General features: G+C 40.7%; 1 long non-coding RNA gene across 1 annotated transcript; it reads right to left on the bottom strand.

Moving 5' to 3' along the window:
* Nucleotides 1-11,353: 11,353 nt before the first annotated feature.
* Nucleotides 11,354-12,900, bottom strand: LOC123065948 (uncharacterized). Its single transcript, XR_006431188.1, has 3 exons — nucleotides 12,464-12,900; nucleotides 12,193-12,378; nucleotides 11,354-11,455 (listed from the first exon to the last, which is right to left on the bottom strand). It is a non-coding gene; the product is annotated as an uncharacterized lncRNA (long non-coding RNA).
* Nucleotides 12,901-13,471: the final 571 nt, after the last annotated feature.

Genomic DNA, 13,471 nt, shown 5'->3' with positions numbered 1-13,471 from the left:
TCATTTCTTGTCCGCCAGACGTTCATAGTGTCTAGATTTGCAGGAGCGCGTGGTTCACCTAGCGGTGCGTCAAGGACGTAAGTATGGAGCAGTGAGCACTACTGCAGGATGGTCCGAACATGATAGTCCAATCAGAGACCCTTCAACGAAACTATGCGCGATGCATTAATCACAAACAGTGATGTAATAAAACCATCAAAAAAGATACAAAACATTTGGGATGGTGGAGACATCAAACACAGTTCAAATTAGAGTTGCGTGTGCGATGTGTGGCATACATTTCACTCCAATGAACTATTTGCGATGAGGCAGAACAACAGAAACAGGCAACCAGATGAAGGTGTTTGCGATATACGACATAGACTTCACTGGGATGAACTATTTGTGATTACGCAACACAAAACAAACGGTAAGCCAGATCAAAGGTGTGTGCGATATACGACATACAGTTCACCGGATGAACTATTTGTGTTGAGCCAAGAGAACATAAACGGTTCAACTTAACAAGATATGTGTGGTACGTGGCAAAGAGGTCTGTAATCAGAAATGTTTGCAAGGACCGATAATAACACATACTATTGCTGCTAATAAGCCATGTGTGTTGTGGGCAAACACGTCCTAGAATACAATTGTCAGGGATTGATGAATTCGTCATCGCCGGTTTTCCTAGTATGTTCTGTATGTGATGTGATTGCATACATAACAACAGCATATATACTAATAAGGACATGATTGCACAACCAAATTAAACATCCAATTACATAGGTGGCTAGTACACACATGACATTTCCACTCACCAAAGTAAATCATTACATGCATAATTAACTAGGATAAATGGTCATCTGATCATCATCTACTTCTTCTTGTGAGGCTTGTCGCCACTGCTATACTAGGATAAACGAAACAATATTCTTTACTGTGAATAGTGTGCTCTGTTGGGCACACAAGTATATGGATCATAGCCTTGGACGAGCAATATGCTCGGATGCGTCGTGCTAGCTCGATGTTCCTTCTATGCTAAGTTTCCATTAACTGATGGTGTTTTATGACCACGCCATCGTTTCCCTCCATTTCCTCACCGGTTTCACGCCGCCAGCTAGCGATATTGTGCATAAACCTAGGAAGCACATGACGCATCGAGGCAACAAGCGCAACCTGTAGCACATCCACCTTTTCCAAGCATGCCAACCCACCGAAGCGCCGCCTCTGCCATTAGCCTCCTCAATGAGGAAAATGACAAGGTGCCATGGCCTGTCAAGGCTGAGGCACTCGCCGGCAACATGATGGATGACGCTGTGCTGCGCGTCATCACTAGGGTTGAGCAGACCCTTAGCGCACGATGCTTCAGCTCCACGGATCAAGATAGGCACATTAGTGCCGAGAGGCTGCAGCTTGCTGCACAACATGATCGATGGTGCACCACAGAGCAAGCTAGGCGCATCCATGCCGATAGGCTGCAGCTCGCCACACAACGAGACTGTTGGAGCACCGCAGAGCGAGAGGCGCGGCGTGCCGCACAACAAGAGCAGATCCATCGATGCTTGCCTCCTGTCAATATGGCGTCACAGCTGGGTACACACCCCGTCAGTACCCCCATTCCTCGCCAGGAGTGGGTAGAGGCCATCTGTGCCGTACTTGCACCAGAGGCCAGCCGCGTTGTACTTGCAGAGGACGCCACAGCGCCATTCGCATGGGTCACGCCGTTCGCCTTGTCCACAACCAGCTTGATGCCAACGCGCTGGTTGCTAGGCTCGATCGCTGATACGTCTCCAACGTATATATAATTTTTGATTGTTCCATGCTATTATATTATCTGTTTTGGATGTTTAATGGGCTTTAATATGCTCTTTTATATTATTTTTTGACTAACCTATTAACCGGAGGCCCAGTGCCACTTTCAGGTTTTTTTTCCTATTTTAGAGTTTTGCAGAAAAGGAATACCAAACACAGTCCAAACGGAATGAAACCTTCGCGATGATTTTTCTTGGACCGAAAGCAAACCAGAAGACTTGGAGTTGAAGTCAGAGATGCAACAAGGCGTCCATGAGGCAGGAGGGCGCGCCCCCACCCTCGTGGGCCCCTCGTAGCTCCACCGACCTAGTTCTTTCGCCTATATATACTCTTATACCCTAAAAACATCAGGGGAAGCCACGAAACCACTTTTCCACCATCGCAACCTTCTGTACCCATGAGATCCCATTCTGGGGCCTTTTCCAACAATCTGCTGGAGGGGGATTCGATCATGGAGGGCTTCTACATCAACACCATTGCCTCCCGATGAAGCGCAAGTAGTTTACCACAGACCTTCGGGTCTATAGTTATTAGCTAGATGGCTTCTTCTCTCTCTTTGATTCTCAATACAAAGTTTTCCTCGACGTTCTTGGAGATCTATTCGATGTAATATTCTTATGAGGTGTGTTTGCCAAGATCCGATGAATTGTGGATTTATGATCAAGATTATCTATGAATATTATTTGGTTCTTCTCTGAATTCTTATATGCATGATTTGATATCTTTGCAAGCCTTTTCGAATTATCGGTTTAGTTTGGCCTACTAGATTGATCTTTCTTGCCATGGGAGAAGTGCTTAGCTTTGGGTTCAATCTTGCGGTGTCCTTTCCCAGTGACAGTAGGGGCAGCAAGGCACGTATTGTATTGTTGAGGTTAAAAAGATGGGGTTTATATCATATTGCTTGAGTTTATCCCTCTACATCATGTCATCTTGCTTAATGCGTTACTCCGTTCTTATGAACTTAATACTCTAGATGCATGCTGGATAGCGGTGGATGTGTGGAGTAATAGTAGTAGATGCAGGCAGGAGTCGGTCTACTTGACATGGACGTGATGCCTATGTTCATGATCATTGCCTTAGATGTCATCATAATTATGCGCTTTTCTATCAATTGCTCGGCAGTAATTTGTTCACCCACCGTAATACATGCTATCTCGAGAGAAGACACTTGTGAAACCTATGCCCCCCGGGTCTCTTTTCCATTATATTAAAGTCTCTTTTCCATATTATTGAATCTCATTTACTATTTTGTAATCTTTACTTTCCAATCTATACAACAAAAATACAAAAAATATTTACCTTATTATCTTTATCAGATCTCACTTTTGCGAGTGATCATGAAGGGATTGACAACCCCTTTATCGCGTTGGCTGCAAGTTCTTGATTATTTGTGCAGGTATTCGGTGACTTGTGCATCGTCTCTTACTGGATTGATACCTTGGTTCTCAAAACCGAGGGAAATACTTAGGCTACTTTGCTGCATCACCCTTTCCTCTTCAAGGGAAAACCAACGCAAGCTCAAGAGGTAGCAAGAAGGATTTCTGGCGCCGTTGCCGGGGAGATCTACGCCAAGTCAAGCCATACCAAGTACCCATCATAAACTCTTCTCCCTTGCATTACATTATTCGCCATTCGCCTCTCGTTTTCCTCTCCCCCACTTCTAAAATGATTTTTGAAAACCTTTGCCTTTTCTTCCCCCCTCTTCCGTTCGTCTCTGTTTGCTTGCTTCTTATGTGCTTGTGTGTTGGATTGATTGCTTGTCACGATGACTCAACATAATACTAAATTGTGTGACTTTTCCAATACCAACAACAATGATTTTATTAGCACTCCGATTGCTCCTACTACCGATGCTGAATCTTGTGAAATTAATACTGCTTTGCTGAATCTTGTTATGGAAGATCAATTTTCCGGCCTTCCTAGTGAAGATGCCGCAACCCATCTAAAGAACTTCGTTGATTTGTGTGATATGCAAAAGAAGAAAGATGTGGATAATGATATTTTTAGATTGAAGCTATTTCCGTTTTCGCTTAGAGATCATGCTAAAACTTGGTTCTCTTCTTTGCCTAAAAATAGTATTGATTCATGGAATAAGTGCAAAGATGCTTTTATCTCTAAGTATTTTCCTCCCGCTAAGAACATATCCCTTAGGAATGATATTATGAATTTTAAGGAACTTGATCATTACCATGTTTCACAAGCTTGGGAGAGTATGAAATTAATGATACGTAATTGCCCTACACATGGTTTGAATTTGTGGATGGTTATACAATTTTTTTATGCCGGATTGAATTTTGCTTCTAGAAATCTTTTAGATTCGGACGCGGGAGGCACTTTTATGGAAATCACTTTAGGAGAAGCCACTAAACTCCTAGGTAATATTATGGTTAATTATTCTCAATGGCACACCGAAAGATGCACTAGTAAAAAAGTTCATGCGATTGAAGAAATTAATGTTTTGAGTGGAAAGATGGATGAACTTATGAAATTGTTTGCTAATAGAAGTGTTTCTTCTGATCCTAATGATATGCCTTTGTCCACTTTGATTGATAATAATAATGAATCTATGGATGTGAATTTTGTTGGCAGGAACAATTTTGGTAACAATGCGTATAGAGGAAACTTTAATCCTAGGCCGTTTCCTAGTAATTCCTATAATAATTATGGTAATTCCTACAACAAATCTTATGGAAATTTTAATAAGATGCCCTCTGATTTTGAGAATAGTGTTAAAGAATTTATGAGTTAGCAAAACAAAATTCAATGCTTTGATTGAAGAAAAAATGCTTAAGATTGACGAGTTGGCTAGGAACATGGATAGAATTTCTCTTGATGTTGATTCTTTGAAACTAAGATCTATTCTACATAAGCATGATATCAATGATATCAATGAGTCTCTCAAAGCCATGAGAATTTCCATTGATGAGTGCAAAGAAAGAACCGCTAGGATGCGTGCTAAAAAAGATTGGTTTGTGAAAGCGTGTTCTTCTAGTTTTCATGATAATAATGATGAAGATCTAAAAGTGATTGATGTGACTCCTATTAAATCTTTGTTTTCCAATATGTATCTTGATAAATATGAGACTGGAGATGAGTCAACTTTAGTTAAAAGGCGTCCCAATGATTAAGAGTTTTTAGATCTAGATGCAAAACTTGAAAAAAGTGGGATTGAAGAGGTCAAAACTTTAAATAGCAATGAACCCACTATTTTGGACTTCAAGGGATTTAATTATGATAATTGTTCTTTAATATATTATATTTCCTTGTTGCAATCCGTGTTGAATACTCCTCATGCTTATAACCAAAATAAAGCTTTCACTAAACATATCCTTGATGCTTTGGCGCAATCCTGTGAAGAAAAGCTTGAACTAGAAGTTTCTATCCCTAGAAAATTTATGATGAGTGGGAACCTACTATTAATATTAATATTAAAGATTATGAATGCTATGCTTTGTGTGACTTGAGTGCTAGTGTTTCCACGATTCCAAAAACTTTGTGTGATGTGCTAGGTTTCCGTGAATTTGATGATTGTTCTTTAAATTTGCATCTTGCAGATTCCACCATTAAGAAACCTATGGGAAGGATTAATGATGTTCTTATTGTTGCAAATAGGAATTATGTTCCCATATATTTCATTGTTATTGATATAGATTGCAATCCTACATGTCCTATTATTCTTGGTAGACCTTTCCTTAGAACGATTGGTGCAATTATTGGTATGAAAGAAGGAAAAATTAGATTCTAATTTCCATTAAGGAAGGGCATGGGACACTTTCCTAGGAAGAAAATTAAATTGCCTTATGAATCTATTATGATAGCCACTTATGAATTGCATGCCAAAGATGGCAATACCTAAATCTATTCGTGTTTTTATGCCTAGCTAGGGGCGTTAAATGATAGCGCTTGTTGGGAGGCAACCCAATTTTATTTTTGTTATTTGCTTTTTGATCCTGTTTAGTAATAAATAATTAATCTAGCTTATGTTTAGATGTGGTTTTATCTTTAGTTAGTGTTTTTGCCAAGTAGAACCTTTGGGAAGACTTGGGTGAAGTCTTTGCGATCTTGCTGTAGAAAACAGAAACTTTTGCGCTCACAAGAATAGGTGTCATTTTCTTTACAGAAGAGTACTTTTAGGTTGATTCTTTTTGAAGATGATTAATAGACAAATTCCTCACGTCCACCAATTTATTTCAGAATTTTTGGAGTTACATAAATATTCTAAAGTTACAGATTGCTACACACTGTTCTGTTTTTGATAGATTCTGTTTTTCGTGTGTTGTTTGCTTATTTTGATGAATCTATGAGTCGTATCGGGGGGTATGAACCATAGAGAAGTTGGAATACAGTAGGTTTAACACCAATATAAATAAAGAATTAGTTCATTACAGTACCTTAAAGTGGTGGTTTATTTTCTTATACTAATGGAGCTCATGAGATTTTCTGCTGAAGTTTTGTGTTGTGAAGTTTTCAAGTTTTGGGTAAAGATTTGATGGATTTTGGAATAAGGAGTGGCAAGAACCTAAGCTTGGGGATGCCCAAGGCACCCCAAGGTAAAATTCAAGGACAACCAAAAGCCTAAGCTTGGGGATGCCCTGGAAGGCATTCCCTCTTTCGTCTTCGTCTATCGGTAACTTTACTTGAGGCTATAATTTTGTTCACCACATGATATTTGTTTTGCTTGGAGCGTCTTGTATGATTTGTTTGTAAATAGGGAACAAGTGCGAGCATCTTTTTGAAAAACTGCAGAAGTTTGCTTTGTATGCGTCAGATCTAGATCCGACGGCTATTGCTGAAAGATGGCAGGAACACCATCATCACCAACTCAGGACCTCTTTGATTCGCAAGATTTTGAAAACGCAGGAATTGGACACGAAAGTATTACAAGTTTCAAACCGATATTACAAATGTTAGGAGTAATGCTGCACCTACAAAGAGGGAACTATTAGGAAGTTTACGTAAGAACTTTCGTTACTTTAGGTGGATGCGGCATTATCGTACAAACTAAAATACACCGCCCTGACAAGTCACTAATGGGCAAATAAATTTTTGAGTCTCTAGCGACTTGATGTTTCAAAAACAAATTCAGCTTTTGTGGAGACTTTAACATTTAGGCTTAGACGCTTGCGTGATCAGCACGCCATTCATTGTTGCGCCAGAGAATGCCAAACCTCATTACCTTGAGCACACTTGCCTCCAGAACAAAGAACCTGGCCAATTTAATCTCAGATGTGCTGCCTCGGTAGTCGATCAAATAAATTTCTATAAGATGGAGATCAAGGCATTCGATGCGATTGTTATAGTGCAACACATTTTTCACTTTCGGGTCTTTTTTTATCTGCAAAAGAAGAGAACATATTAGAACAGCTGGCTATATAAGATTGCCATGTCATCAAGAGGTACCAATATCATTCACTCATACGATAGTTTTTTTTGAAACAAGGCATACGATAGGGTTGGCTGGCTAGTGATATTTTTTCACTCTCTCTCTCTCTCTCTCTCTCTCTCTTTCCTCTCATTTACCTAGGAGCACGTGAAGAGCTTGGGCATTTGTTGCCTTCCATTATGTGCCTGATGCCATATTTCTCAAAAGTATTGCCACATAATACACATCGATGTCAAATCAAAAGATTTTGGCACCGCTCTAGCGATGTGAGAGAGTTGGCACCGCTGTGCACACAGATCCATATGTATAAACAAATCAATCAAACCAACTACACCAGCCTCCCACTCTCCCAACAAGTGTTTTTTTATTGCCTCAATGCTCTCCCTCTCCCACGCAAGTGTTTTTTCATTGTGTGAGTTAATTTGGCAGCGGAGCAAAGTAGGTGGTCCAGATTAGGGCACCAGGTGAGCAATGGAGGGGCATCGATGCCAAATGCATCACAAGTGAATTTGGCACGTGTTTTGGCCTACATAGTGGAGGGCCATTATAGCCCACTTTTGTACTTCCCCGTATTTATTGTAAAATTTTGACCAAAGATTTACCTAAGAAAATGCCAATACATGTCGCCAAAAATTATACCATTTGAAATTATGTTCAAATATGAATCCAACGATATAATTTTTAGTGACATGCATTAACATTTTGTTAGTTAAATCTAGGGTCAAAGAGTAAACCAGGACGAAGGTAGTACTTGCTCTTAGGGTGACCATAGAGTTACTAGTCTAAGTTACTTGCCACTATGACTAGCCTAGGCTACTAGTAGTACAACCAAAAAACAATGCAGGTGATCACGTGAGAAAAAAAATACTAAAAACATTTCTTTCTGTGCAGTGCGTAGATGCAGTTTTGAACACTACATTTGTGATCGTAATTCAGGAAAATTACGAAAAAATTGAGCTACGTTGTGATTACCGTTTACTAATACTAGGAAAGAAGTTTCACCTCGATGAGTAGCTTATCCGTGCACGGAAAGCATGTAAAGAATCCAACAACTTGATTCAGATTGGGGCCAATAGATTTTATTGCCAAAAGAAATTTAAAAATGTGAATTTCAAGAAGACAGATAAGAGGAGTGTTGTAATTAGGTGTGTCAATAAAGAGTTTGGAGAATTTCGCAGACGAGTACAACAACACTGTCAATTTAGGTGTGTCAATGACCCTGATTTTTGTTCTTCTAGATCAAATACAAGCAATCTCTCAAGGAAAGGCGCATTCTCAATGACCATAACATGGAACAGCTGGAGTGATCTCTTCCCAATTGATGTATTGTTGCGGGGCCAGCAAGACACATTAATCCATCGGAGATTCGTCGAGGTGATTGGAGGCTAACGAACCCGTGGATCTGTCGAAGACGAAGGTACTTGATAACCCACAAGTATAGGGGATCAATTGTAGCCTCTTTCGATAAGTAAGAGTGTCAAACCCAACGAGGAGCTAAAGGTAGAACAAATATTCCCTCAAGTTCTATCGACCACCGATACAACTCTACGCACGCTTAACATTCGCTTTATCTAAAACAAGTATGAAACTAGAAGTACTTTGTAGGTGTTGTTGGATAGGGTTGCAAGAATATAAAGAGCACACAAATATAAACTAGAGGTTGTTTAGATAAAGAAACAATAAAGTTAGTATAGTGAGTGTGGAAAAGTGGTGGTAGGAGTTGCGAATTGTCCATAAGCAATTGGCTACTTTACTAGACCGATAACAAGTTTTATGTGGGAAAGGCCACTGCTAGCATGTCATCCCTGACTTGGAATTCTATACACTTATGATTAGAACTATTAGCAAGCATCCGCAACTACTAACGTTCATTAAGGTAAAACTCAACCACAACATTAAGATATACTGGCCCCCCTTCAATCCCGTATGCATCAATTTCTATGCTAGGTCGAATCTTCTGTCACTCTTGCTCTCCAATACAGTCCCATCAACATACAACTAACCCTATGGTGTGATCCACGTGCACGCTCATATGATCGGCACCAAAGGACAACAACATAACCACAAGCAAATTAAACCAATCATAGCAATTCACCAATTACCAAAAGGACAACGAAAATCTACTCAGACACCATAGGATGGCAACACATCATTGGATAATAATATGAAGCATAAATCACCATGTTCAAGTAGGGTTACAACGGGTTGCAGGAGAGTGGACCGCTGAATATAGATGGGGAGAGATGATGGAGATGTTGGTGAAGGTGACGACGGTGTTGGTGTAGATCGCGGTGATGATGATGTCCCCGCCGGTGTTCTGGTGCCACCAGGAGAGAGGGGGGAGAGCCCCCCTTCTTCTTCTTCTTCCTTGACCTTCTCCCTAGATGGGAGAAGGGTTTCCCCTCTGGTCCATGGCCTCCATGGCATGGGAGTGGCGAGAGCCCCTCCGGATTGGATCTATCTCTCTGTCTCTCTCTGTTTCCGCATTCCTGATTCTGCCCTTTCACTTTTTTATATTTCCGGAGATCCGTAACTCCGATTGGGTTGTATTTTGGAAACGATTTCTATCCGGATATTGGCTTTCTTGCATAGAAAGAAGGGCACCAACCGCCTTACGGGGTGGCCACGAGGTCCCAGGGCGCGCCTGACCCCCTGGGGCGCGCCCCTGCCTCATGGCCCCCTCGGGCATCGTCTCGCGTTGATTCTACTTCCTAAAATTCATAAATATTGCAAAAAAATCTCCATCCGTTTTTATTCCATTTGGACTCCGTTTTATATGGGTTTTCTGTAAAACATAAAACATGCAACAGACAGGAACTGGCACTGGGCACTGGATCAATATGTTAGTCCCAAAAATAGTATAAAAAGTTGCCAAATGTAACGACCCGAACCCATGGGGTCCAAATCTTCTGAGCTTTCTGTGCTATCCCTGGATCAAAAGCTGGCACACCCAGTACAAATATGAATATCGAGCACAAATGTCATTTTATTACATCGAAGATCCAAAGTTCAATTTATTACAACTCTCTCAGCTGAAGGCTGAGTTACATAGCGGAAGCAAATAACATAATAATAATCCTGAACCCATCAATCGCCACAAGGCTAGTTGAGTGTAGCTCTGTAGCCCTATCTCGTCACTCATCATCTGCACATGACATGTACAGGTAAGTACTTTGAATGTACTTGCAAGTTGCAACAAAGGTGATAACAAATAGTCATGCTGGACAAGAGTCTAGGGTTTATTTGCAGAAAACCAATTTTCCCCCTACACTATAAAGAAAAAGAAAAGAAATCAAGTTTCGATAAACATTTTTTTAGTTTAAAACATAGAGTTAAAGTGAATACTTGGATATCCGCACCAAGGTTCAATAAAAATATTTTTTTTGACAGGTTAAAGTAAAACACCCCGCTGTGTTTAACTTCCACCTAACCCGTTAAAAAAATAGATTTAAGAAAAGAGAGGGGAGATTCTTCTTCAGTCCAAGTCTTCAGTTGCTCAAAATTGCCCGTAACCGGGGGGCACGACTAATCGATTAGGTTAAACCCTCTGCAGAGGTCGTACACGTTCCCCACATGACACAACCAACCCCGTTTACCGTTACACACTTAGATGTACGACTAGGAAAAAATTGTGACGAAGCCTTTCCGTAACAACCCCCTATACCTAACCAAACCGCCCGCAACTTAGGCAATGAAAGCCCCTCTCCGATGGCGGTCCTGAGGTAAAGGTTTCCTGTTAGTACTAAGCTAAGCTAGAGCCCATAGTTGCATGTGGCTGTACTGGAAGCTACATCAAATTGTTCTTGAAAGATCTCATTCCCCTGGACGGCAGTCCCCACCAAAAACCTGTGTGCTAGACCCCAGTCGGGCGCATTCACATCAAGACCCCGATGGTCGCAATCACTTGTAGACGCTCCAGTCATACCATTCCGCCCAGGGAGTAGGAGTTGAAAATAATATAGTTTTGCTTTTCAAAAAAATATATTTTCTAAATCATTGTTCCAAAGGAACAAGTTTGTATTTTCAAAATATTTGGTCCACCCCAACTACAAGCATGGCTAAGCGTATAGTCCAATAGCATTGGTTCCTAGGGCTTTACTACTAGTAAAATATTTGCAAAATAGAAACATAAAAACCAACACATGCATGCTAATTGATTTTAAAAAAATCAATGCAAGATAAAAACATGGGATGAATATGGTCAAGGTTGCAACTTGCCTTCTGACTCGCAGCAACACGGTTCTACCTCCTCGTAGAATTCACCTTCGCACTCGTCACAATCTAACGCAACAAAATTACTTGAGTAAGACACTCCACACATCAACATTCACATAAGAAGTGCTCAAGCAAAACCATCCAAATCACAATTCATGCCAAACGACCCTAGCAAGTTAACTACATATGACTCAAGTTTTGTGCAATTGGATCGGTTCAAATGAATGGTATATAGTTTGCGTTAATAAACTAATTAATAATTTTCTAACTCTAAATTTTTATGACGACAACAACTAACCAGAAAGGTTTTCTACGGATCAATATAATGGTTTTAACAATGAAACAAATTTTAGTTTAACGAGTTTATTAATGGATGAACAAAGGAGGTCAAAATCAGGGTATTGTGCTAAAACAGTAACCAAACATTACTGAAAAAATATTCTATGCATTCTAGCAGATTGGTACGGTTCCAAAGACCAATTTTCATATATAAAACCTTTTCATATCATTTACAGAATAAAAGATATAGTAAAAATACTCAAATTCTCATTCAAATGAAAATGAGATTTTAATTTACGCAAAAGTGACATTTCTAATTTTTGCAATAAACTAGAGGTCCGCAGCTATCCAGGGATATCTTATTTGTCAAATTTGGATAAGCGGTTTAAAAGATATGATTTTTCTATGTTGGGCTAATTTCTTGGAAAAGAAACGAGGTAAGAAAAAGAGTCGCCACGTGGCAGAATTCTATAGGCTAATACTGTTTCGTTTTTTTTTTAACAGAGAAAGAGGGCTGGCCTCACCGGAGATGGAGATGGCTGGTGACGGTGGCTCCGGCAATGGTAGAGAAGTGGACGGGGGATAGGAAGTCAGGGTGAGTCTCCACGACACGACGTCGGCTCCTGGTTCGCCTTCAGGTGGCTGCTAGATGTCGCCGGAGTTGGGCGCAACTCCGGCCGAAATCAGACAACGAAGAACTCGTGCTCCGGCTGCGATTTTTCAAAAGAAAACAGGGTCCATAAGATGCGCAAGATAGAGATACGAAGGATGGAAGAGTTAGAATGTCTGCTTCACCTCGAACTCGCCGGAACCTTCCACGAACAGCAGCAGTGTCAGACAACTCCGGTGAACAATTCACGACGATGAGTAGGGGTATAAGCTCCCAAAGGAGAGGGGTTCGGACAAGGAGAGAGCTGTGAGGGGAGGGGACCTTTTATAGGATGCAGGGAAGGTCGAAACGACGCAGGGCGTCGTCGGAGTTATAGCTGCTGTTTCTGGTGCTCTAATGGCCATTAGGGCTCGTTCTAGTGCGGGTAACGGAAGGTTAAGAGTTACGGAGGGTGTGAGGAATCCGTTCAGAGCGGAATTAAGGCGACGTGAAGGAGGGGAGGAGTCAGGCAGGGTGAGTGGGGCGCTGGTTCGTTCCCTGCGTTGGACGAGAGGTTGGGGACGAACGACCAGGTCGGGTCGTGAGGAGATTGAAGAAAACGGAAAGAGAGAAAAAAAATGGTGAAGAGGACCTGGGCCGGTGCTGCATGTGTTGAGACGTAGCTCGTATGCCTGTAGGTCCAACTCCTAGCGTTGCTTGCATATGTGGCTTAGGAATTAAGAGTGGGCCGTGAGCTAATTAGATTAGGACTACTAATAATGTTCTAAATGGGTAGGAAAGTTAAAGGAAACATAAAATAAAAATTTTCGCATAACATATTTATTATTTGGAGTCTAGTATAAGTATACTCCGAACTAAAAAAATAGTATGCATGCACTTACTTATATTAGATGCCTTATGGACATAACTAAGTTTCCAAAAATGTAATTTCAGTTTATATAATCTATTGTTCTGATAAATACTAAAATGCAAATTACAATTATTCAAATGATGAACAAATTGTGCAAGATGCTCATGCTTTAATATAACATTCCAAATTGAAAATTTGGGATGTTACAAACCTACTCCCCTTAAAAAGAATCTCGACCCCGAGATTCAGCTAGCTAGAGAAAGGATGTGGATGATCCGCTCGCAAATCTTCTTCTCGCTCCCAATTGGCTTCTTCCTCGGTATGATGACTCCACTGAACTTTG

Source organism: Triticum aestivum, chromosome 3B (assembly GCF_018294505.1).
Source record: "Triticum aestivum cultivar Chinese Spring chromosome 3B, IWGSC CS RefSeq v2.1, whole genome shotgun sequence".
Classification (NCBI taxonomy): domain Eukaryota; kingdom Viridiplantae; phylum Streptophyta; class Magnoliopsida; order Poales; family Poaceae; genus Triticum; species Triticum aestivum.
Note: the sequence above shows the minus strand (reverse complement) of the source record. Positions and strands in the feature narration are given on the sequence as shown.